The 24690-nt window shown below is 47.1% G+C and overlaps 1 protein-coding gene across 1 annotated transcript in view; it reads left to right on the forward strand.

Moving 5' to 3' along the window:
• Positions 1-8274: 8274 nt before the first annotated feature.
• Positions 8275-24690, forward strand: part of LOC138295370 (cGMP-dependent protein kinase 2-like) — a 256512-nt gene continuing 240096 nt past the window's right edge. Inside the window, exon 1 of the mRNA XM_069233613.1 lies at positions 8275-8381. The gene's annotated coding sequence lies outside the window, so the exon portion shown is untranslated. The remainder of the gene's footprint in view (positions 8382-24690) is intronic.

Consider the following 24690-nt stretch of genomic DNA (forward strand, 5'->3'; position numbering starts at 1 on the left):
GAAAGTAGCCTCTTTCTAGCCTTGTTACCCCCACTTTTGGCCTGTTTGTGAGTGTATGTTTTCAGTATGTTTGTTATGTGTCACTGGGACCCTGCTAGTCAGGACCCCAGTGCTCATAAGTTTGTGGCCTATATGTATGTGTTCCCTGTGTAGTGCCTAACTGTCTCACTGAGGCTCTGCTAATCAGAACCTCAGTGGTTATGCTCTCTCATTTCTTTCAAATTGTCACTAACAGGCTAGTGACCAATTTTACCAATTTACATTGGCTTACTGGAACACCCTTATAATTCCCTAGTATATGGTACTAAGGTACTCAGGGTATTGGGGTTCCAGGAGATCCCTATGGGCTGCAGCATTTCTTTTGCCACCCATAGGGAGCTCTGACAATTCTTACACAGGCCTGCCACTGCAGCCTGAGTGAAATAACGTTCATGTTATTTCACAGCCATTTTACACTGCACTTAAGTAACTTATAAGTCACCTATATGTCTAACCTTTACCTGGTAAAGGTTAGGTGCAAAGTTACTTAGTGTGTGGGCACCCTGGCACTAGCCAAGGTGCCCCCACATTGTTCAGGGCCAATTCCCCGGACTTTGTGAGTGCGGGGACACCATTACACGCGTGCACTACATATAGGTCACTACCTATATGTAGCTTCACAATGGTAACTCCGAATATGGCCATGTAACATGTCTATGATCATGGAATTGCCCCCTCTATGCCATCCTGGCATAGTTGGCACAATCCCATGATCCCAGTGGTCTGTAGCACAGACCCTGGTACTGCCAAACTGCCCTTCCTGGGGTTTCACTGCAGCTGCTGCTGCTGCCAACCCCTCAGACAGGCATCTGCCCTCCTGGGGTCCAGCCAGGCCTGGCCCAGGATGGCAGAACAAAGAACTTCCTCTGAGAGAGGGTGTGACACCCTCTCCCTTTGGAAAATGGTGTGAAGGCAGGGGAGGAGTAGCCTCCCCCAGCCTCTGGAAATGCTTTGTTGGGCACAGAGGTGCCCAATTCTGCATAAGCCAGTCTACACCGGTTCAGGGGACCCCTTAGCCCTGCTCTGGCACGAAACTGGATAAAGGAAAGGGGAGTGACCACTCCCCTGACCTGCACCTCCCCTGGGAGGTGTCCAGAGCTCCTCCAGTGTGCTCCAGACCTCTGCCATCTTGGAAACAGAGGTGCTGCTGGCACACTGGACTGCTCTGAGTGGCCAGTGCCACCAGGTGACGTCAGAGACTCCTTCTGATAGGCTCCTTCAGGTGTTAGTAGCCTATCCTCTCTCCTAGGTAGCCAAACCCTCTTTTCTGGCTATTTAGGGTCTCTGTCTCTGGGGAAATTTAGATAATGAATGCATGAGCTCAGCCGAGTTCCTCTGCATCTCTCTCTTCACCTTCTGATAAGGAATCGACTGCTGACCGCGCTGGAAGCCTGCAAAACTGCAACATAGTAGCAAAGACGACTACTGCAACTCTGTAACGCTGATCCTGCCGCCTTCTCGACTGTTTTCCTGCTTGTGTATGCTGTGGGGGTAGCCTGCCTCCTCTCTGCACCAGAAGCTCCGAAGAAATCTCCCGTGGGTCGACGGAATCTTCCCCCTGCAACCGCAGGCACCAAAAAGCTGCATTACCGGTCCCTTGGGTCTCCTCTCAGCACGAAGAGCGAGGTCCCTCGAATCCAGCGACTCTGTCCAAGTGACCCCCACAGTCCAGTGACTCTTCAGTCCAAGTTTGGTGGAGGTAAGTCCTTGCCTCACCTCGCTGGGCTGCATTGCTGGGAACCGCGACTTTTGCAGCTACTCCGGCCCCTGTGCACTTCCGGCGGAAATCCTTTGTGCACAGCCAAGCCTGGGTCCACGGCACTCTAACCTGCATTGCACGACTTTCTAAGTTGGTCTCCGGCGACGTGGGACTCCTTTGTGCAACTTCGGCGAGCACCGTTTCACGCATCCTCGTAGTGCCTGTTTCTGGCACTTCTCCGGGTGGTACCTGCTTCAGAGAGGGCTCCTTGTTTTGATCGACGTCCCCTCTCTCTCCTGGTCCCATTTGCGACCTCCTGGTCCCTCCAGGGCCACAGCAGCGTCCAAAAACGCTAAGTGCACGATTTGCAGCTAGCAAGGCTTGTTGGCGTTCTTTCGGCGGGAAAACACTTCTGCACGACTCTCCACGGCGAGAGGGATCCGTCCACCAAAGGGGAAGTCTCTAGCCCTTTTTGTTCCTGCAGAAACCGCAGCTTCTTCTGTCCAGTAGAAGCTTCTTTGCACCCGCAGCTGGCATTTCCTGGGCATCTGCCCATCTCCGACTTGCTTGTGACTTTTGGACTTGGTCCCCTTGTTCCACAGGTACCCTAGATTGGAAATCCACAGTTGTTGCATTGTTGGTTTGTGTGTTTCCTGCATTATTCCTCTAACACGACTTCTTTGTCCTTAGGGGAACTTTAGTGCACTTTGCACTCACTTTTCAGGGTCTTGGGGAGGGTTATTTTTCTAACTCTCACTATTTTCTAATAGTCCCAGCGACCCTCTACAAGGTCACATAGGTTTGGGGTCCATTTGTGGTTCGCATTCCACTTTTGGAGTATATGGTTTGTGTTGCCCCTATCCCTATGTTTCCCCATTGCATCCTATTGTAACTATACATTGTTTGCACTGTTTTCTAAGACTATACTGCATATTTTTGCTATTGTGTGTATATATCTTGTGTATATTTCCTATCCTCTCACTGAGGGTACACTCTAAGATACTTTGGCATATTGTCATAAAAATAAAGTACCTTTATTTTTAGTATAACTGTGTATTGTGTTTTCTTATGATATTGTGCATATGACACTAAGTGGTACTGTAGTAGCTTCACACGTCTCCTAGTTCAGCCTAAGCTGCTCTGCTAAGCTACCATTATCTATCAGCCTAAGCTGCTAGACACCCTATACACTAATAAGGGATAACTGGGCCTGGTGCAAGGTGCAAGTACCCCTTGGTACTCACTACAAGCCAGTCCAGCCTCCTACAGCGAGTCCGTCTAGCCGCTGAGTTTTTAATTGCCTGTAGTCTCTTCTGGATGTGCGGTGATTCCTATGTAGAGTCTTACCATAGTCCAGCCTGCTGGTGACGAGGGCTTGAGTGACGGTCCTTCTGGTGTTGACTGGGAGCATCTTGAAGAGGTTATAATAGGGAGCATGAGTAGTGTGCGGAAACAGGCGGACGAGACTGCGTTTACCTGTTTGTGCATAGATAACTTTCCGTCCAAGATGGTGCCGAGGTGCAGGACCCTGCTTGAGACATGCTAATATTCTTCTAACGAGAGTAGGGCATCCTTCCTAGACACAGCGTTTACTCCCTAGGAGCCTGTCTGCAACGGTGTTGGTGTGTTGAGAAGTGCTGATGTCAGTCCAGTGCTTAATTTGTGCTTGTTGTTTCCGGTGCTGAGCACCGGCACTTATTTTTGAGGGCCGGTGCTTATTCTTCGCTCCCAAGAATTTGCTGTGGGCAAAAGACACATATGGGAAAGACGGAGGAAGGGAAAAACGAAAAAGCGTCACAAAAGGAGAAAGTATAAAGCTGCAAGAGTGAGCGGAAGGGGCAAGGAGTGGCTTCATATGGATTGAAGACCCTTGACCCGAGGGTAGGTCGCTCCTCCTGCCGCTGCAGCTCCACCAGCCCAGGCTCCTGAAACTTCCCAGCAAGTCCTGCTAAAAAACAGTAAGTACTCCCCCCGCCCAGCCCCGCGCTACTCACCTCTTCTCCTGTACCCCTGTCTTCTGCCTTCCGCTCTCCCCTCCTACCTCTCTCCGCACCTCCACTGTCCTTCTTTCCTTCGCTCTCTGCTCCTCTTCTGCAGCCCTCTTGCTGCGTGTTCTGCTCTTCCTCGACCCCGCTCCTCTTTCTCACTGTGTTCTCTTCCTGCTTCTTTTTTCATCTGTGGTCTTCATCTGTGTCCTTCTTCTGTGTTCTTCATCTGTGTTCTTCATCTGTGTACTTCATCGGTGTTTCTTCTTTCTCCTCTGCACCGCGACCTGCGTGTGCTTTCTTCTTTCTTCATCTGTGTTCTTCATCTATGTTTCTTCTTTCTCCTCTGCACCCCGTCCTGCGTGTTCTCTCTTCTTCTGTCCTTCTTCCGTGTCCTTCATCTGTGTACTTCATCTGTGTTTCTTCTTTCTCCTCTGCACCGCGACCTGCGTGTGCTTTCTTCTTTCTTCATCTGTGTTGTTCTTTCTTCCGTGCACCCCGTCCTGCCTGTTCTCTCTTCTTCTTTGTCCTTCTTCTGTGTTCTTCATCTGTGTTCTTCGTATCCTCTGCTTCTCAGGTCTCTCCTCTTCTGCCTGACTCCTCTTCCTTGACTCTTCTCTCCTCCTCTTCTTTACCCTTCTTCTTGGCTCTTCTCTCTTCTGTTCTTCTGTTCTTGACTCCTCTCTCCTCTTCTTCTTTACCCTTCTTCTTGGCTCTTCTGGTCTTCTGTTCTTGACTCTTCTCTCTTCTGGTCTTCTGTTCTTGACTCTTCTTTCTTCTGTTCTTGACTCTTCTTTCTTCTGTTCTTGACTCTTCTCTCTTCTGTTCTTCTGTTCTTGACTCTTCTCTCCTCTGTTCTTCTGTTCCTGACTCTTCTCTCTGTCCTTCCTTACTCCCCTCCACCTCTGTAACCCCCCTCCCCTATCTTTCTTCCTTACTCCCCTCCACCTTTAACCCCCCCTCCCATATCTTCTCTACCCTCCCCTCTACCTGACCCCCCCACCCTCCGCTTTCCCGCCACCACCTCCTGCTCGGCCCGCCTCCCCTGCTCCCATTCGTCACCCCCCTCCCGCCCCCTGCCCCCAGCTGACCCTTCCTCCCCCCCCTCCTCCCTCTTATGGCGGCTGCTGCACGGCAGCGCCGCTGGCGCGCCAAAGGCAAGCCCGTCTGCGCCCGTCCGCGCCTGGACCGCACCCAGCGCCACGACCCCTGGCCCCCAGCACTCCTAAACCCCGCAGCACCGCTACGACCTCATCACCCTCCACGCCCTCAACTGGGGGCGCTCCAGCACCTGCTTCCAAGCCAACCCGAAACGTACCCACGGACCCTTCGCATGTCACACCTGCAAACTCACCTTCCACCGCGAAACCACCACGCCCGCCAGCCCACGCGCCAACAACCACCTCAAATGCATCCTGATCAACGCACGCTCCGTCCACAAGCACGCCGTTGAACTATGGGACCTCCTGGACTCCACCGCACCGGACGTTGCCTTCATCACTGAGACCTGGATGAACGCCTCTTCGGCCCCCGACATCGCCATAGCCATCCCCGACGGCTACAAGATCTCCAGGAGAGACCGCACCAACCAAGTAGAGGGAGGAATCGCCATCGTCTTCAAGGACTCCATCAACGTCACCACCTCCACCGAAGACACCCCCCTCGCCGCCGAACACCTGCACTTCCAGATCCACACCGACCCCAGGACCACCCTCAGAGGAACTCTCATCTACAGACCCCCTGGACCACGCGCCCTCTTCAGCGACTCTATCACTGACTTCATCTCCCCGCATGCCCTTGCCTCACCGGACTACATCCTCCGCGGTGACCTCAACTTCCACCTGGAACAGCTTGTCTCCACTCTCAGCGACAACCAACCCACCTTCTCCACCGACCCCAAAGACGCAGCCCTCAGCCTCACGCATTGGATCACCAACTGCGCAGACAACCTCGCTCCCCTCAGACACCTCCCAAGACAGACCAACACCAAAAAACCTCTCTGGTTCACAGACACCCTAAAGGAATCTAAAAGAAACTGCCGCACCCTCGAGAAAGCCTGGCGCAAGGACCACACCGCAGATAACATGGCTGCCCTCAAGAACGCTACCCGCGAACACCACCAACTGATCCGCGCCACCAAAAGAAATTCCTTCACAGACAGACTGGACAAGAACACTCACAACAGCAAAGAACTCTGCAACATTGTCAAAGAGCTCTCCAACCCTAACGCCAATGCCAACGCCATCACGCCCTCACAAGACCTCTGCAACTCCCTCGCCACCTTCTTCCATCGTAAGATCACCGACCTACACAACAGCTTCAGACACCAGACCCAGCCAACCACCACAGAACCTACAACCCCAGCCATCACCCTCAACGCCTGGACTCACATCAACACGGAAGAGACCAAAGCCACCATGAACTCCATCCACTCCGGTGCCCCCTCAGACCCCTGCCCACACTTCATCTTCAACAAAGCCGACGACATCATCGCCCCGCATCTCCAGACCATCATCAACAGCTCGTTTGCTTCTGCCACCTTCCCCGAGAGCTGGAAACACGCAGAAGTCAACGCCCTACTGAAGAAACCTACAGCGGACCCCAGCGACCTGAAGAACTTCCGCCCCATCTCGCTCCTCCCCTTCCCTGCCAAAGTCATAGAGAAGACCGTCAACAAGCAACTTACCAACTTCCTTGAAGACAACAACCTACTCGACCCCTCTCAGTCCGGATTCCGAGCCAATCACAGCACAGAAACCACCCTCATCTCAGTCACAGACGACATCAGAACTCTGATGGACAACGGAGCAACAGTCACCCTCATCCTCCTCGACCTCTCGGCTGCCTTCGACACCGTCTACCACCGAACCCTAATATCCCGCCTCCGCTCCACCGGGATCCAAGGACAGGCCCTGGACTGGATCACCTTCTTCCTCTCCAACCGCTCCCAAAGAGTCTACCTCCCACCTTTCCGCTCAGACCCCACCGAGATCATCTGCGGCGTCCCACAAGGCTCCTCGCTCAGCCCGACTCTCTTCAATGTCTACATGAGCCCCCTCGCTGACATCGTACGCAAACACAACATCAACATCACCTCCTACGCCGACGACACTCAGCTGATACTTTCCCTCACCAAAGACCCCACCAGCGCCAAGACCAACCTGCAAGATGGAATGAAAGACGTCGCAGAATGGATGAAACTCAGCCGTCTGAAACTGAACTCAGACAAAACGGAAGTCCTCATCCTCGGAAACACCCCGACCGCCTGGGACGACTCCTGGTGGCCCACTGCCCTTGGCACCGCACCAACCTCCTCAGACCATGCATGCAACCTCGGTTTCATCCTGGACCCACTTCTCACCATGACCAAACAAGTCAACGTCGTATCATCCTCCTGCTTCCTCACCCTCCGCATGCTCCGAAAGATCTTCCGTTGGATCCCCGCCGACACCAGAAAGACCGTGACCCACGCCCTCGTCACGAGCCGCCTGGACTACGGCAACACCCTATACGCAGGAACCACCGCTAAACTCCAGAAACGTCTGCAACGAATTCAAAACGCCTCCGCCCGCCTCATCCTCGACATACCCCGCCACAGCCACATGTCCGCCCACCTGAGACACCTGCACTGGCTTCCCGTCAACAAAAGGATCACCTTCCGACTCCTCACCCACGCACACAAAGCCCTCCACAACAAGGGACCCGAATACCTCAACCGCCGCCTCAGTTTCTAGACACCCACCCGTCAACTTCGCTCCGCCAACCTCGCTCTCGCCGCCGTCCCCCGCATCCGCCGCACCACGGCAGGTGGGAAATCCTTCTCCTACCTGGCGGCCAAGACATGGAATTCCCTCCCCACCAACCTCAGGACCACCCAGGACCACCTCGCATTCCGGAGGCAACTCAAGACCTGGCTCTTCGAGCAGCAGTAACCCCATCCCCCTAGCGCCTTGAGACCCGCACGGGTGAGTAGCGCGCTTTATAAATGTTTATGATTTGATTTGATTTGATTGAAGAGGCCCGAGATGGCTTCAGGATTACGAAGCCTCAGTATTTATTCTGTGTTCGCACAATTAATTGCAGCAGCCGAGTGTTTAACAGGAGGGCTTTGGGCACCGGCACCTTTTTATTTACAAATTAAGCACTGTGCCTCTCAATAGTGCAGCAGGAGCAGTGGCACTGAGGCCCAGCGGGTTTCAGGAGCCCATTGCAGTCCAGTTGTATCAGTTTGTTTACTTCCGAACCAGAGGATGGGGTGACATTTCCCTGCATCCATTAGGCCCCTGGCACTATGGCGGTGCCCCTAATCATACCTGTTTGACAAGCGCGCGTTCTTGGGACTTCCCTCTGAAACTGAAGACGAGCTGGCAGTGCCAGCCCCCTCTGATCCATAGACCAGGAGAGAGGGCAGCTGGCAGTGAACCCGGAAGTCGGCACCAGCCGGTGGCATATCTCTCCCATCGCCTCCAGGCGCCCTGTGACTCATGTAGTTAATAAGTGACTCTGAGAGGATGTGTTTTTCGACAGACAATGAGGCCCGTCAGTCTTTGATCCAGCCTAGGTGCTCAGCGGACCAGCGCTTGTTCTCTGAAAGTAGTCTTCTTGGCGCTGGACGAGAAGAGCACGAGCTCTCGCCCCGCTTCCAGGGCTGGGCTGAGGTAGGTGGTGATATACATACATATATGCTCAACCTTTCATGGTAACATGTTGTAGGCTCGTGGGCACTTGTGCCCGAGGGGGTGCGAGGCTTCTTTTATAAAAATGATGTCAGGTTACCAGAGCGAAAAGTCGGGGAAAAGAAGGGGTGCTAGGGCCAGGCCTATTTTAACATGCCTGCTGTCACCGTTTAGCAATAATGTCATATTTCACTGCACATATTTAACCCTTTGTACTCATGTTCTGTTAGTGACTACAGTACAGGTTTAATTCGGTTCAGTTGGCATGACAGATATGCTTTTTCAAACTGGACAATGTTTCTTAAAAACAGCAAGTTACATATGAAAAGGAAAGAGAAGATATTCATTTATGTAAGTCAAAATGTTGGATTTTAATGAAAGCTCCCTTCCTCCTTGCCTAAGATGCATATTCTGTCTGTATATTTTGGGGGTTTTGCAGTTGCTCTCTGCAATGTTCAGCTACCAAAAGACCACTTTTTGAAATTAGAATATTCAGGTTTTGTTTGCCATTCATTGGACAATGCTAATTAAATAAAGGGAAACACCAAAGCTGAACAGCATTTTATGATGTTTGCATAATTTTAAGACATTTTTATAGTTAAAGGCTGATTACTTTCTGAGAAAATAATCAGAATTCTAAACTAATGTTCTAGGTACCCCGTTGCTTGAACTCCACAAATCGTTGTATTAGGGCGATTCCACATTTTGTGAAACTTTATTCACCAGTATGATATAATACTTGTATACTATGAGCTTTGGGTGCGTGGACAACCAGCACACGTGATAAGAAAGTCTATGTGATGTTAGCAATCAAATGTTCTGGTACAAACCTTTCCCCTCCTTGAACGCTATGAAGTGGTTACAAAGTGGCATAGGCGCTATGCAAGAACCCCCAATAAAATCAATGACAATAAAATGTTATGTTCTCATGAGTTCATATAGCGCCCCACGCATCATTGGGCAGCTTCATGGTGCTTGTCCAATGTGGTGTTGAGGAGATCCTGACAACTGCCCAATAGTTCAACAGTGGTCAGTCACCCATCAGGCTTGAAACCTCTCTCCTGTGGGTCTCAAGCAGGGGGATGGTGGGGATGTTGTCTTTCTTAGCGCTCATATACAAAATGAGGTATTTTAAAATTTGATGTTCACAGAGACGTACAAATAGACCACAGGTGGCAGGTCTTACTCTCATGCGGAGTGTGGGGGAGGGGAGTAGCTTAATCAATGAGATTCGGGGTTGCACATCTCAAATTTCCCAAATAAAAAAGCAGTGGGGCGCAAGGTGGAGGGGGAGAGGACCAAGGTCTGGGGTGGACTGTTTTCAGGAGGAACAGGGTCTGTACTTATTTACATTAGGTGGCATCTGTCTAGAGAGGCACAGTGGGTGAAAACCAATGGATTGGAATGCTTCCCGAGAGCTTGCCAATGGTTGGACTATTTGCAAGCATTCGTCCCATACCTGTTAGGTGTTTGCCAGTAGTGTGCCCGGAAACACCTTGAGGCCGGAGCAGCTTTGCAAGCCTACTACTGCTAATGTCTGCAACGTAAAAAAAATAGTGCATTTGCTACCATTCAAGGAGTACTTCTACAAGTACAGATTTACTACTTTTTTTGGTAAACCAGCCACTACATACGTTTATGAACCTGATTAAAAAAATTAACAAGTTAACACTTCCTAGTGAAATGAGAACAATGAAAAATATTGACACAGACGTAGCAGACCCGACTAAGCACCCCCCAGGCCCACTGCCAATCCAAGAATACATGTGAGGGGTGTCCCACCCCAAAAACACCTGCTGAAGCTACGCTACTGGCTATTCCTGGGCCTGGTAGTTCTCCCTGGTAAATCATGACTACGGTCACGTACAACACAACGGACTGAAGTCCTTGCCCTAGGATCATATACAACACAATGGACTGAAGTCCTTGCCCTAGGATCACGTACAACACAACGGACTGAAGTCCTTGCCCTAGGATCACATACAACACAACGGACCGAAGTCCTTGCCCTAGGATCACGTACAACACAATGGACTAAAGTCCTTGCCCTAGGATCATGTTCAACACAACGGACTGAAGTCCTTGCCCTAGGATCACGTACAACACAACAGACTGAAGTCCTTGCCCTAGGATCACGTACAACACAATGGACTGAAGTCCTTGCCCTAGGATCACTTATTTGAAATGTAATTTCACTGCACACATTCTTCTTCTTTTCTGCTACAAGAAGCATCAATGGTAGAGTTGTCCAATTGGTGCATGTGTGCAGGACTTCATGTTTTGGGGTACCAAGTCTGAGTCTCAAAAAAGAGGCGGTGGGCAGACAAATTACCAGGGCGAGCCGAGCCAGAGCTGAACCATGGGTCAGACTTGGCTCCAAGAGTACATGCACAAGCCGAACCATGAAAACAATTGGCAAGCATATCATGCAACGAACATAACCTAAAAATACAATACAATCTCTTCAAATTGTAAAAAGTTCAACATACAGAAGCATTTCACTTTAGTGCATCAGATTATATGACTCCGTTAAAAGTGAAAGTTTTTAGAAATGTTCATGGCTCGCTCCCCAAACAACAATACCATTAGTGAGTTAAGAGGCAATTCAGCAGTCATGTAAACTCTAAACTAGGCCTGAATTCTTATTATAGATGGGGCAACATCAGAGTTTATTAAGTCAAACATCCTGAACTCAGGTATTCAAAAGTGGGCTCCTATGTCATATTACAGAAAAAGGAGGCTCTGTGAAATAAAATATTTGCCTATGATAGCATAACTTGGATAAACCGGGAAGCTGGTGTTGATTTCAGGTTATCTGATTTCACATTTTGAAATTCAGCCACCAGATGGGTATCTCTGTCTCTCTCTCCTGTTTACATCATGGGCCGATATTTTGTCTTTCATTCTTGGCTCAGGACAAGAAAACCTGAGACAGAGATGGCAGGCCTGACTCAGAGACCCCAGACCCAAGTACCAAGCCAAGAATGCATTTATTTGAGGGGGGGGAGGGAGGGCTCCACACTCTAAACAGCCCCCCTCAAGTTATGCCCCTGATCACATGTGAATCTGAACATGAACTTGTCCATTACTGTGCCACAGAAAGCTACAGCATGCCGACCTGTTTGTCATGGTGGCAGGGGATGCATGTCTGTCAGTGACTGTAACAGAGTACCTGTCTGTCAGTGACTGTAACAGGATACATGTCTGTCAGTTACCGTGAATCAGAATGCCAATCAGTTCCCATGTTAGAAGATGCACGCCTGCCATTTACTGTGGACCAGGATTCCTGCCTTTCAAGAACTGTGGTACACAGTGCCAGCCTGCGAGTTACTGTGCCACAGACAAATGCTTACCCGTCAGTTACTGGGATACAGAAAACCTGACTGTTAGCTCTTTGGCTAGTTACTACTTGTCTGTCAGTTACCGTAGTGCAGAATGCCTCCCTGCGAGTTACTATGGTATAGGATGCCTCCCTGCCAGTTACTGTGGTAGAGAATGCCTACCTGTCAGTTACTGTGGTGCAGAATATCTCCCTGTCAGTTACTGTGGTGCAGAATGCCTACCTGTCAGTTACTGTGGTGCAGAATATCTCCCTGTCAGTTACTGTGGTGCAGAATGCCTACCTGTCAGTTACTATGGTACAGAATGTCTCCCTGTCCGTTACTATGGTACAGAATGTCTCCATGTCAGTTACTATGGTACAGAATGTCTCCCTATCAGTTACTATGGTACAGAATGTCTCCCTGTCCGTTACTATGGTACAGAATGTCTCCATGTCAGTTACTATGCTACAGAATGTCTCCCTCTCAGTTACTTTGGTATAGAATGTCTCCCTTTCACTTACTATGCTACAGAATGTCTCCCTGCCAGTTACTGTGGTACAGAATGTCTCCCTATCAGTTACTATGGTACAGAATGTCTCCCTGTCCGTTACTATGGTACAGAATGTCTCCATGTCAGTTACTATGGTACAGAATGTCTCCCTCTCAGTTACTTTGGTATAGAATGTCTCCCTTTCAGTTACTATGCTACAGAATGTCTCCCTGCCAGTTACTGTGGTACCAAATGTCTGCCTGTCAGTTACTGCATTACAGAGTGCCTGCCCGTCAGCTGCTGTGCCACAGAAGAATGCTTGACCCTCGGGTATTGTGGTACAGAATGCCTCCCTGTCAGTTACTATGGTACGGAATGTCTCCCTATCCGTTACTATGGTACGGAATGTCTCCCTGTCAGTTACTATGGTACAGAGGGTCTTCTTGTCAGTTAACATGGTACAGAATGTCTCCCTGTCACTTACTATGGTACAGAATGTCTCCCTGTCAGTTACTTTGGGACAGAATGTCTCTCTGTCAGTTACCATGGTACCTGCCAGTTACTGTGGTACCAAATGCCTGCCTGTCAGTTACTGGATTACAGAGTGCCTGTCTGTAAACTGCTGTGCCACAGAATATAGTACAGAATGTCTCCCTGTCAGTTACTGGGATCTACAAGGGCCAGAATCCTCTTGTGTTTGAATGTCTAGGATGGGGGTTTCTTTTTCTTGTATGCCAGCAACTCCCAGATCTTACTCTCTTTGGGCTGTGAACTGGTTGTTGATGCCACCAACTGCTTCCAGCTCTAGGTATGGGAGGTCTGGTACTGGAGGAACAGCCATAATCTCAAGTTACATTTTTAAATAAATATGTATTTTTGTCAGTATCAAGAAGTTGTTATGGAATCTGCAGTTTTTGACCACCTAAACTCAAAGTCTTGAAGAACTGTTGTTGATGGTTAGGAACATGACATAGAACTTTCTGTGGGCTCTCAAAGTTTGGCTCTGTTGTTTAGCAGCTAAAGTACTTCACAAAATATGTCTTGCCTTACAAGTAAGGGCAGGCCAAAAGTTGTCACTGCCATGGTTGGGTCCAGACGTGCTATAGCAACTCACTGCCTTCCTGGTGGGCTATAAAATGTTCAAAATGCTGCTGCCCAAACGTTTGGTAGGACACCTTGATTTCACCTGCCCACCCCTCTTTTATGCTTGTGGCATTTGCATACCTGAGCGGACAGTATTTCCTTTAAGACATTCTACATTGTCCATCATTCCATGTGTGGCCAAGCACCCTTCTTCATGACAAAGAAGCTTCACAGATATTTCCCAGGTACACACTTTGATCCAAAAACCATGTCTTACAAAAGCATTCTTAGTTTTATAAACCAAGTAAAGTCAGATGGGTATAGTATGTTTTGGCCCCATCAGACAGGTCTGTCATACTTGAATTCCATCCAAGTACTAAGTTGGACTCTTGGAAGGACTTCAAGTCTTGCATTAGTTGTTGGACCATCTTGTGAAGTCTGTTATTTTCTACTGCCCCTAAAAATATTTACTTCGGATGTCAAGATGAAATGGAACTTTTCCTGGCATCAGTGCTTACCTTCCTGCTCCAAATTTGGAATCTCCTGGAGAACCTAGGGATGGATTTCATTTTAGATGAGAATGGATTGCATGCTGTTTCCTTCAACAGGCCAACAGTTCTCTATTCATGTTAGTACCAAGCATCATAGAGTTCTAACCTTACCTATGGCCATAGTACACTAATTGCACATTATCCCCTATAACTAGGTGCACCAGGCACAAGCAGGGACAATGTGCCCTACTACTGATAATGTGCTGCCCCAAGGGTAGCCGCAAAGTAGTGCTGCCCTGGAGGCGGGCATTAGTGAATGGTTTACTGGTTGATTGAAGTAGCCAGTCCACCTTTCCACTGCAGGCACCAATAGACCTGCACTTTCAATGGTGACAGAAATCCCCCTGCAGGGAGGTGTTGTGAGTGACTGAACCAGCCTGCTAGGGGATATCTGAGGGTGGTCCATGGGATCTCCTTCCCCTTCTCCAGAGTGGTGTCCTCACGGGGCACACTCTCTGTGCACCACCTCTTTGCGGCTCTTAGTCATTGAACCTGCTGACAGACAGTTTTTTTCTCTGCCACCGTAACCCTAATATGGCAAGGGCACAAAAGCGAAATGTTCCTTCATTTGCATGGGGCCACACCCACATGCACATAAGAGAAACTTATTTCGGCTGGGCATCAGCGACATCTCTATTACAGAAGGTGCCTTGGAAGCCTCTGAGGTTCCTTGTGGAATTCTAAAGCATTCAGAGGGATGCGGAAAGCCATCACATACACCTGTTATGCCCCCAGGACTCTTCACGTAATGTGGCCCCTGGTCTCCCAGGAGCCCTCTCCTAGCCCTATTATTTCCTGGCCTTAGCCTCTCTCACCCACAAACTAACAGATCTTTCTTAGGTATTAACTTGCTTGGTTATTTGCAGAAATTGACTGACTAACAGACCTCTCTGTCTCTCACCTGCCTATCTGCAGGTCTCAGAGTCAAGTGGAGAAGGGCATGAACACAAGCGTGAATATGGAGTGTAGGTCATAGCAGCAAGAGCTGGTGCAGGCCTCTGAACCCAGGTTGAATTGTTGCAGCTATTTCTGCCAACTACCCTGTTTCGGGCCTGTGTTTAACTAGATTCTCTCTAGAAAACTAAATATATCCCTAAAAATGTGAGGGTATTTTTATAATACTTCACTGCAGGGAGTCAAATGACCCACTAACCTACTAAAACCTGAATGGCCCGTCTGAAGCAGAGCTATGCTTCACTGGACCATTCAAGGGAAAATCATTTTAATATTAGACAGGCAACTTCCAGTTAAGCCCTATTTGGAATACCCTTTAAAAGTATGAGATCCATGTGTAAATGTTGCTACCTCCAATTATTTGCCTTCAGTGAAAGGAAATTGGTAAAAATAAATGTAAATGCTTTCAAAGATGGCTGCTATTGATGTACACCAGGCTTCTTCAACAAGTAGCTTGTGAGCTACTGGTAGCTCTCCAGCTACCTGTGAGTAGCTTTCCTGTGTACAGCCCAGCCAACTGAATAAGAAGCTTAGTTAATTTAATATATGTGTGCCAAAATTGAAAAGTGTGTACCAGGTGAAAATGTGTGTATTTTTAAAAAAAATACATTTTATTGAGCCTTTAAAAACACCATAACATGTTGAAAATAACGATAACCCTGGGGTCTGAGGTGTATCAGCATTACAGATATCAGTGAAAAGTCAACAGTCATGGAATGCCCTGGATTTGTGGCTCACGATGCTGATCCCTCATCCACTGTCCCATTCAATGATCTCCACCGTAGGCTTTCATTCCCCCTCTGTGCCCTAGGGGTGCTGGGTTTGTGCATATGGACTCCTTCCTGGTATGCAGACACCCCTTCTTACTCTTTATCACCACACTGCCATGAACCCCAAATTTTTGCAAACTTTTGAGGGCATCCCTTCGCCTGATATATGGGTTCTTTGGCCTGTCTACGCTACTCCATGTTGGCCGCTCAGTAACTCACAGAAAGGATATCTGTTCTGCCCCAGTACAGAATTATATCTCTTCTGGCCACTTCGAGGGCTGTGTTGCAGAAAAGGAGCGTGTACCTATATCAGGTCAAGTTGCCCCAAATACCCAGGGAAATCAGCCAGGGGGGCCCCAATAACATGTCGACTCCTGTGTGTATTCGTGACCAAAATCCCTCACTATTGTGCAGTCCCAGATCAAGGGCCTGATTTAGAGTTTGGGAGAGGGGATTACTGCATCACAAACGTGACGGATATCCCGTCCTCCGTATTACAATTCCATTATAGCCTATGGAACTTGTGATACAGCGGATGGGATATCTACCACGTTTGTGATGAAGTAACCCCCTCTACTAAACTCTAAATCAGACCCTATGTGCATTAACGTACCATGCTGGCTGCACTCTTTCTAGCACTGATCAGGATCTATCGTGCTCATAGCGTATATCCGTATCCATGTGAAATATGCTTGATGTCGTCATTTCTGATGGACCAACCTGAACCCAGCTCAGACAGCGACTTCCCTGGGGTACCCACTTGACGCTTTCCATTCATCGTCTTCGAGACTGCCCGGATGGCTCTCCCACTTCTCCCTCAGTGCCCGCAGGGGAGGGTGACTGTTGTTAAGAAATGTAGAGTAAATCTGAGCTATAGCATGTCTATGTAGGTGGGCCCCTAGGACCATGTATTCTAACGGGTTTCCACCTCAAGTTCTTGAGCCTGGTCAACCTGGCAGGCGAAGATCGAATGGAGCTGCAGGTAGTGTAGGAATTGGCCCCATTCAAGTCATACTGCTTCTGTAGGTCTTCAAAGGACAGCCACCCCGCTTTGTTTCAAAGGTACCCTAGCTTCCGAATGCCCAGGATATCCCATTGCTATATGCCTTCTCCCAGTGCAGCTAAACTAGAGCCTTTGAGTCAGCGTTTCTGCGTTCTATCATCAAGAGGGTCATCAAGAGGGTCGAGACCTTCCTCCACTACACCTTCGGTGATAACTATTGCTTCACAAAGAGCCCACAAAGAGCCCACAAAGAGCCTTTGAGTCAGCGTGTCTGCGTTCTATCATCAAGAGGGTCATCAAGAGGGTCGAGACATTCCTCCACTACACCTTCGGTAATAACTATTGCTTCACAAAGAGCCCACAAAGAGCCTTTGAGTCAGCGTGTCTGCGTTCTGTAATCAAGAGGGTCATCTAGAGGGTCGAGACATTCCTCCACTACACCGTTGGTGATAACTATTGCCCAATAAAGGGCCCCTCAGCCTTCTCTGGGACTCGCACTAGGTGCACATGGTTTCGCCGAAATCGCACTTCGGCATCATCCAGCTCAGCTGTGAGAAAGCCCCGATCTTTTTGCAGTTTGTGAAGTTTGGTCTCATGATCTGGACTGTGGGCTGCAGCTGTGTCACTAGTGACTCCTTCTTCACCATCCTATCAGAGATCTTTTGATTTGTGCATCGCAGTCCCATGCTGAGCACCACTGCCTCTGTCTTCTGTTCCAGCGTGTCTTTAGTGTTGCAGATTACCATCAGGATTTTGGGAGTGTGGTTCTCCAGGTCCATCTTGGCCTCCGCCTTGGCCTGTGCCTCTACGATAGTTCCTCTTTTGTTGTGAACTGACCCACAATGCTTGTCCAGACCAGGCACCAGGGCCTCTCCCACATTGCTCCCCGCAGCCAGTCAACCAAGGCACAAAGCGTCAGTCTTGGATGGTTCCACAACATCCCCGGTAGGTGTATCTCATGCAGTTGAGGCGAACACTGGTGTCTCAGGCATTCACCCCCATCCTCTATGGAGACACTCCCAGTGGTCCAGGACCCCCTCCCACCATATCCCTGCTCCAGGCAGGGTATCTGATATTAAAGGAGGGAGGCCTGGTCCAATTTATCCTTGGGGCCTTCATCCTCTCACCTTGCATGGTTGCTGCTGGTAGTGCAGTGGTTAATGGGTCATCCCCATGGCCACAGTGTGACAAAGGAAGAGCCTCCTCCAGGACCCACTTTAAATAAATAGGTGAGGTGAGGATGCTGCCCCCTCCCTGAGCCACATTCAGCTGGGGAACCTCATCCCTCAGGGCCCGATGCATTTAATAAGGGGAGGGGGGCTGTGCGCCCCCTTTTAGAAATTTTAAAATGCACTGGAAACCCCATCCCTCTGGGCCATTACTCAATTAAAAGGGAGGGGACCCATCCTACACTTGTGTTTGCTTCCTCATGGCAGGAGCATTTATGAATCTTCCACCAGACGGGAGCAAACATAAAGTTTGCTCCAGTGGTCGGGAGCTTTAAAAATTCTCCCACCAGTTGGGGGCAGACTTGGAATCTGTTTTCCTGCATATGCTGATGTGGGCAGGGAAACAGATAAACAGATTGCTCCCTGTGGTATATGGCTTGGGGTTGTACAGGACAAGGGTAGAATGTTCTCTTTACTCTGCTTCTGCCTGATGTCATCTATTACATCATATAGAACGTGGAGTGTTGATTTGGATTTGAGCAGAGCTGAGAGGAGAGCAGTTGTGTTGCCCTGCTGTGGATGGGATGCTCCAATAAAGGAGCTACAACACTTACTTGAATTTACTTCTTTCATTTACAACACTGGCGACGAGGATGGGATTCGAACCCACGTGTGCAAAGCACAATGGATTAGCAATCCCATCCCATTTATGGAAAGGTTTATGTTCCTGTTAAAGGTGATAGTGTTATAAGTTGGCCTCATCAGGAGAGTTTGAGAGTCATTCTTGATCCTAATTCTCCTTCTCCTGTTATGATCAAAGAAGAATATGAAAAGACTGTACATCGAATATGTGAGATAGAGACGACGAGACAGGAGCCTTTACCTGAATTTGTTGATGAGTTTAAAGAGGCTTTCAGTAGGAAATTAGGCTGCTTGAAAAAATACACTCATCAGATAAGATTAAGAAAGGGATCTATACCCGTTACAGCTAAAGTGCGTCCAATTCCTATCTCTCTAAAAGAAGATGTGGAAAGAGAGATTAGAAGGCTGTGTGATGAGGGCATCATCGAGTCAGTGGAGTCATCGGAATGGATTTCACCTATTGTTGTAGCAAGAAAACAATCTGGTGAATTGAGGTTGTGTGTGGACTTGAGGAACCTCAATAGATGTGTTGTCAGTGACCAGTTTCCTTTACCTAACATCACCGAAATGGTTACAATGTTATCAGGTTCCAAATATTTCACAAAATTTGATTTGACCTCAGCATATCACCAGATTAGGCTACATCCGGATTCACGTGATTATACCACCTTCATCACTCCATTTGGTACTTACAGATTCATTAGGATGCCTTTTGGGTTAGTTTCAGCAGCTGCAGTGTTTCAAAGGCTTATGTACAAACGGTTTGGTTCTGAATCTGGTGTCAAGTGCTTCCAGGATGATATTTTAATAAATGGGAGCACCATGATGGAGCATGATTTGAGAGTCAGAAGGGTTCTAGTTATTCTGAGAGACCTTGGCTTGACTCTTAAACTGAAGAAATTTTATTTTAGGAGAACCGAGGTGGAATATTTAGGTCATAAAATCACTGCAGAAGGGTTGCGTCCAAAAGAAGAACTAGTAGAAAACATTTTGCATTTACGTGCTCCAGAAAAAAAGGATGACTTGTTGTCTTTCCTAGGAATGGTTGAATTTCATGCAACATTTTTACCTGATCTAGCTTCTAAAACAGTGTGCATGCGTCAACTTTAAAAAACAAATGTTGAATTCATATGGGATGAGGCTTGTCTGAAAGAATTTGAGAATATCAAAGCAGAATTATCTTCCATAGGGTGTTTGGAATCTTTTGATCCAGAAAAAAAATGTGTGATTATGACGGATGCGAGTGTGAAGAGTTTGGGAGCTGTATTATAACAAGGAATTGACAATTTTGATCGTAAGCCAATAGTGTTTTGTTCTAGAACGTTACGTGGACCAGAATTCAACTACTCCACTATTGAAAAAGAAGCTTTAAGTGTACATTGGGCAATTAATAAACTCAGAAATTTTGTGTGGGGTAGGAAATTTGAGGTTTTTACAGATCACAAACCGTTGGTGGAGGTATTTATGAAAAAAGGACTAGACTCAATTTCTGGAAGAGTTAGTAAGTGGGTAATTAGTTTACAAGATTATGACTATACAGTACATTATGTTCCAGGTTCCTATAATAGAGTTGCTGATTGTCTTTCCAGATTAAGCTCAGGAGTTGAAGAGTCCACTGATGAGAAATGTTTGAAGGATGCTTCCGTGTGCAGTTTAACTAGCAGGATAGTAGAACAAGATGAATGGAAGAAGGCTGTAATGGAAGACATGGTTTTGCAGCAGGTGTGTGAAAAAATCAGATGTGGATGGGAACATAATGCTAAGCAGAACAAGGATTTGTGTGGCTTTTGGAAAGTGAAAGATGAATTATCTGTTGAAGATGTTTTTTTGTTACAGGGTCTAAGACTAGTAGTTCCTGTGGTTTTGAGAGAAAAAATTATTAGTCTTGGGCATGAGGGACACCAAGGGATGAGCAGGACTAAAGCTAGGATTCGTCTGGATTATTGGTGGCCAGGTATGGATTTGATGGTGGAGAGAGCTGTGAGGGAGTGTGCTGATTGTTGTAACAGCGATAAAATGTACAAGACGAGAGTTCCTCCTATGTGTATAAGAGAAATGCCACAAAAACCATGGGAAATAGTGGCAGTTGACATAGTGGGACCGGTGCATGGTAGAGTTGGTACCAACTATTTGATAGTTTTGATTGACCAATTTTCCAGATGGGCAGAAATTGGTATCTGTGGCACCGCAGAGACTAAAAAAATAATTGAGTTTTTAAAAGAAATTTTTGGGCGTGAAGGTTTTCCCAACACGATTGTTACGGATAATGGTCCACAGTTTATTTCAAGAGAAATGAAGGATTTCCTTGGAAAATTTGGCATCAGGCACAAGAGATGTTCTCTTTATCACCCTGAAGGGAATGGGACAGTAGAAAGGTTCAACAGATGTGTGAAAGAATGTATACAACTGGAATGTGCGTCAAATAGATATTGGAGAGATGGTCTGAAGAGATTTCTTTATGCTTACAGGGTAACTCCACATTCCACAACGGGCAAGGTTCCTTTTGATCTCTTCAGAGGTCGAAAGGCTAATACTTCACTTGCTCCTGCATGGGTGTGTTGGAGGAAAAACAATGTCAAACAAGAGAGTATGGTGAATGTGGGAAATGAGTATGAGAGAGTAAGTGTACAGAAGAGGAAGATGTACTATGACAACAAGAAAGGCACGCATGATTATGATGTAAAGATTGGTGATCAAATTTTGGATAAGAAACCGACTTTGTGTAAAGACAAAAGTAAATTTCTGGGACCCTTTGAAGTTGTTAAGCATTTTAGGAATGCAGTGAAGATTAAGGATGGAAGAGTATGGAACCTTAATAGAGTTGTTAAATCTATAGGAAGATGTTGATAGTTAAATCTATAGGAAGATGTTGATAATGTTTTCTTAGTTACTGTTTTATTGAAGTCTTTATTTATTCTATATTTATCTATTTATTCTATATTTATTTATTTCTTTTAAGATCCTTGTATATAGTTTCCTTGGGGCTTCTTTGTAAAGAGGGAGGTGTGTGGTATACGGCTTGGGGTTGTACAGGACAAGGGTAGAATGTTCTCTTTACTCTGGTTCTGCCTGATGTCATCTATTACATCATATAGAATGTGGATTGTTGATTTGGATTTGAGCAGAGCTGAGAGGAGAGCAGTTGTGTTGCCCTGCTGTGGATGGGATGCTCCAATAAAAGACCTACAACACTTACTTGGATTTACTTCTTTCATTTACAACACTCCCGCCCAGAGGGAGCAGCATAAATAGCTCTCCCTGCGAGCAGGAGCAATGTCGGATCCTGCAGTATGCGGGGAGCTGGCTGAAGCCCCGGGGTCCACCTACATTAAACACAAGCCCTGAGGGATGGGGTCCCTGGGCCCAAAATAGGCTTGGAAGGGGGGTTGCGTGGTCCCCCTGTCCGTTAAAAAAAAATACAACCCTGGGAGATGGGGTTCCCAGGGTCTAAAGAGGCTCGGGTGGGGGAATCACTTGGCCCCTCATTCCTTTAAAATAGATAAGCCCAGTGGAATGGGGATAGGTTCCTGAAGGGATGGGGTCTCTTATTATGTATGTTTTGGCCCCTGCGGATGGGGTTCCCAGAGCCAAAGGCCAACCCTGTGCTCTGCACGCCGAAGGCTGTATGTGGTGTGGGGTTGACAGTCAGCTGGGGGTTCGGCTACAGGGCCTGGCAGCAGGCTGAGTCCTGTGACTAACTCACTGTTGTGCATGGCCAAAGACTGCGGGGTATGGCTGCCTCTGTGTGACTGCCAGCAGGGAGTTGGACGCAGGGCCATGCCCTGCGGCCAACCCTATGCTGGACGCAAGAAAAAGCCCTGCGCAGCCCGAGGTTGTCTGCTTGCAGGAAGGATGGCTGCTACTTCTTTAATACTCCGTGGTGTCTTTCTCATAAGAATTTCACTGTCTGAAAACAGTAAGCTCTCTCCATGGAGTAAACACTGTTTACAATACTCATGTTTCTGCTCATATCAGCTTCATTTCTCAATGTAGGTTCAGTAACTGTGAGAGTTTGATACTGGTAAAAGCTGCCTGTAGTAGGGCATTAATTTTGGAACAGACATTGAGTATCTAGAGAAACGTGGCTTCCTCTGAACAGCTGTATACATATTGAACACCGCGCGTAAAGAGGGTTTGCCATATATCCGTGACGTGTATGGTGCACATAACACAATGGGATTGTGTCCGTCATGCCATTAATGATGCTTCATATTATTCTGAGCTATTTTGTGCTTACTTTCTAACACCATACTAGTTTACAGTTTTATTAGTAAAGAAGCTTGGATTCTGTCATCAGTGATGTCATCAATGATGTCATCAATTATGTAATTTGAGACATCATCATTGATGTCATAAATGATGTCACAATACATGTATGTCATGAGTGATGTAATCTATGATGCCATCAATGATGTGATTTGAAATGTAATCATTGATGTCATAAATGATGTCACAGGACATGTCATGACTGATGTAATATGTGAGGTCATAAGTAGTGCATGGGGCGCAAGTTATAGTTAGTTCTGCTCCCCATAATTGGTCAATGTCTGTGTTTTTTTTAGTTCAAAACGTTAATGTTGCCACAGACATATTCACCTAACTATAACCTAACTTTAACCTTTGTTTTTTCAGTGAATAGATAGATAGATAGATTTTTTTTTTTACAGCTTGTCCCTTCCAGTGAGGTTCTGAGTCCTAACATATATTTGAGAACCTACTTGAAAGGGAAAGATTGAAAAATGAAACAAGGTTGAACGTTAACGTATAGACAAACGCTATAAGAAATAACAGGCCTCTAGCAGTTGTATTTTCTGAACTGCCTGTGTCACTTACAGATTTATAGATATTTTTAATAGGATTTTGTGTTAAAAAATAAACAATTGTTTTCTCAAAAATATTTTTGGACAGGCAAAGCTACAATCTCCTGGAATGGCCAGGCTTAGTTGGTACACCATGAATGTATTGGAATATTTCAGAGTCTATTAATTTTTCGCAAATGAGCGGTGAAGTGCATTTTTTGGTCCAAACGCTCTACTAGGATCGCTGCCACTGCCTCGGACCCCTCCTTGAGGCAGGGGGACTGCTCTCTTCACTCTCTCACTGGTTGTAATTCGAAATACAGATCCCACCCCATCACATTCAGAGATCACTGGCCCCGGTGTGCCTCCTCTGCAGAGTGAAGTGCTCTCAGCCCTCTTCTCTTCCAGTGTGCCCACCACCCTCCACTGCTCACTTCTGGTGATGTCCCACAGGTCTTCCCCATCTTCGCCCTTTCCCCTCCCCCGGGAGCAGGCCCCTCTGCTCTCTAAAGCAGGAGTGACTGCAACTTTGGCTGCAAATGGGAATATCCCCCAAAACTGCTGTTGCTGCAGTTCAAGAGGATTTTTTTCCAAGTGAAAACCAAAACCACATGTTTAATGTGTTTAAGTTTAAGTCGGTGCCTTTCATTCTCGAAAAATAGATCCTATTTCAGTAAATCTGTTTGTTTATTAGAGAAGCAAAGGAAAAAGTCTTTGTTGTGTCACATCAGGCAAGAAGGACTCTCTTTCCAAAGAACTTTATGGTCTGCTTCGTCTGCATTCTTCTTGACAGCCAGTCAAGGGCCCTTGTGTATACACACACCCCTGCATAGACACAGAACGGGGGCAGCCCTTCGGTGCATCAGGGCCAGCGTGGGAAGTTCAGCTTCAGCTAAAGGCCTGAGACTGCAGAAAACAACTTCCTGAAGCACACGTGAAACGTGCTAACTTCTGAAAATGTGTGCAAATAATAATTACTTCCGGGTGAAAGCGGGGCTCTTCTTTTCCAGGAAGAAAGATAACACTTTATCGAGAAATTTTTCTAAATGCCCTTTAGAACCTGCAAAAGGCGCTGACTTGTTTGTTAGAAAGTTATGCAAGTTACATAAAAGTTGGGCTTGTTTGTTGCAAACTAAATATCACTTTTATAAGGTGATTTTTGGTTAAATGTATAAATAGCATTGAGCAGTTTCGAAGGAGGGGATGGTTTTAGCGAAATATCAATAACTTTTGTCTCTGTGATAAGTACGTTCTCGTTTGCTAAAATGTTATAAAAGTTAAGCGGAGTTTTTAAAACGTTATTGTTTATTAAAGTTCTTTCCTTTTTGTCGCAAAATGTTCTCATCTCAGATTCGTACTGCACTTTTCCCCACAAATATTTATTTACCAAAGCAGTAGACGTTATAAGATTCAACAAACTCAATTGTTATAAAATGTCCAAATTAGTAAAATGTAACTTTCAGAGCAGAAGATCTGTGCATCACTACTTACAGCCGTGAGGGAAGTT

This window comes from Pleurodeles waltl, chromosome 5 (genome assembly GCF_031143425.1).
Source record: "Pleurodeles waltl isolate 20211129_DDA chromosome 5, aPleWal1.hap1.20221129, whole genome shotgun sequence".
Classification (NCBI taxonomy): Eukaryota; Metazoa; Chordata; class Amphibia; order Caudata; family Salamandridae; genus Pleurodeles; species Pleurodeles waltl.